Source organism: Elephantulus edwardii, unplaced genomic scaffold (genome assembly GCF_000299155.1).
Source record: "Elephantulus edwardii isolate Elephantulus edwardi_28Jun2011 unplaced genomic scaffold, EleEdw1.0 scaffold00008, whole genome shotgun sequence".
Taxonomy (NCBI): Eukaryota; Metazoa; Chordata; class Mammalia; order Macroscelidea; family Macroscelididae; genus Elephantulus; species Elephantulus edwardii.
This window is the reverse complement of record NW_006399758.1, coordinates 2,203,426-2,205,563: the sequence shown is the minus strand read 5'-3', so window position 1 is coordinate 2,205,563 and position 2,138 is coordinate 2,203,426. Positions and strand designations below refer to the sequence as shown.

Here is a 2,138-nt window from a genome sequence, read left to right as displayed (position 1 = left end):
AGGAGAGACCGGTCCTTGGAGAAGGACATCATGCTTGGGAGGATGGAGGGAAGGTGCAGGAGGGGAAGGCTCTCTGGGAGGTGGATTGACTCGGTGACAGGGGCAATCGAGATGAGTGTGTTGGAGACAAAGAGATTGGCACAGTACAGAGCAGAGTTTAGAGTTGTTGTACATAGGGTCGCGACTCAACAGCACATAACAACAACAACAACAACCACCTTTGGGTTGGCTGTGCTTACCACTAACTAGGCCATCAAACTCAATTAGAGATAGGCAGGGGGAAACAGTATAGTCAATGAAATACAGATTTCTAGAAAAATTTAAAGAGCAGTTTAATAGATGTGGTAAGAGTGACTAAATTTTTAAAATATCAAAACTGACTGATAACGAGATCCAGGTGACTTGTAAATGGGGCAAGCTAAGTTGAATCGAAGGACTTTGAAGGTGAAGATGTATTAGGTTGCTTTGTTTACAGAACTGAAGTCAGTGACAGACATTATGGTGTTAGAATAACTTTACATTGTTGTTATTGTTGTTAAGTGCCATCAAGTCGTAATGACCCTATGAACAAAAGTCCTAGACACTTGGGTGTCTCTCATTCTCTCTCCAGGTTCATAGGGTTTCCGGAGGCAAGCTATTATGGAAGTGGATGCCACTCCTGCTTCCAAGCTTGTTTTAATTAGGGAGCTCCATCAAACACTGTCCGCCATGGGTAACCATTAACACATTTGACACATTAATTTAAAAAATATTTATTTGAGACTCGTGCGTGAGGTGAGCAGAGCCGGAGACGAGACTAGAGGCCGAACTCGGGATCTGACAAGATGGCCGGGCTGCCCCGCTGGAATATCAAGGAAACCCAGAGTTTGCTGGCAGAACCTGTTCCCGGGGTTAAAGCAGAACCAGATGAGAGCAACGCTCATTATTTTCAGGTGGTCATCGCTGGCCCCCAGGATTCCCCCTTTGAGGGAGGGACTTTTAAACTTGAACTATTCCTTCCAGAAGAACACCCAATGGCAGCTCCTAAAGTATGTTTCATGACCAAAATTTATCACCCTAATGTAGAGAAGTTGGGAAGAATATGTTTAGATATTTTGAAAGATAAGTGGTCCCCAGCACTGCAGATCCGCACAGTTCTGCTTTCGATCCAGGCTTTGGTAAGTGCTCCCAATCCAGATGATCCATTAGCAAACGATGCAGCGGAGCAGTGGAAGACCAACGAAGGCCAAGCCATAGAAACAGCTCGAGCATGGACTAGGCTATATGCCATGAATAATATTTAAGTCGGTCTGATCCTCAAGTGTGCATCACTTCTCCTGTTCTGCCAAGACTTCTTCCTTTTTTGTTTGCATTTAATGGACACAGTCTTAGAAACATTACAGAATAAAAAGCCCAGACATCTTCAGTCCTTTGGTGATTAAATGCACATTAGCAAATCTGTCTTGTCCTGATTCCTGTTGTAAAGCATGAGCAGAGGCTAGAAGTATCATCTGGATTGTTGCAAAACGTTTAAAAGCAGTGGCCCCTCTCTGCTTTTATTCATTTCTTTCCCCATCATGGTTTTAAGTATAAAGCACTGTGAATGAAGGTAGTAGTTAGGGTTAGCTGCAGGGGTGTGGGTGTTTTACTTTTTTTTTTTTTAGGGGGAGGTAACTTTATTTTAAATTTATGGGCTCCCTTCCCCATTTTTATGGTGATCTAATTGCATTGGTTAAAAGCAGCTAACCAATTGTTCCTTAGAATATACCCTCTAGCCAAGTCTAACTTTATTTAGATGCTGTAGATGGACAAGCTTGATTGTTTGAACCAAAATGGGAACATTAAACAAACATCACAGCCCTCACTAATAACATTGTGACTTTGCTGTCAAATGAAGAATCCTCCCTTCAAGAAAAAAGCTTGTGAACATTTTGTATGGCTTGTCTGGAAACTTCTGTAAAACTTATGTTTTTAGTAAAATATTTTTTGTTATTCTAAAAAATAAAATAGAAAATAATTTACTTGAAATATTGATTGTTGTTGTGTACTGTAGAGTCAGGTATGCTGACTCAGCTGACCTTCCAGAGGGTTTTCAGGGGCAATTGCACTGATTTCCCATCTTTCTCTTGAGGAACAGCTGGTGGATCCAAACTCCTTGC

At 41.7% G+C, this 2,138-nt stretch overlaps 1 pseudogene; it reads left to right on the top strand.

Moving 5' to 3' along the window:
- The first annotated feature begins 824 nt into the window (after positions 1-824).
- LOC102856512 lies at positions 825-1,283 on the top strand (annotated as a pseudogene).
- The last annotated feature ends 855 nt before the right edge of the window (positions 1,284-2,138 follow it).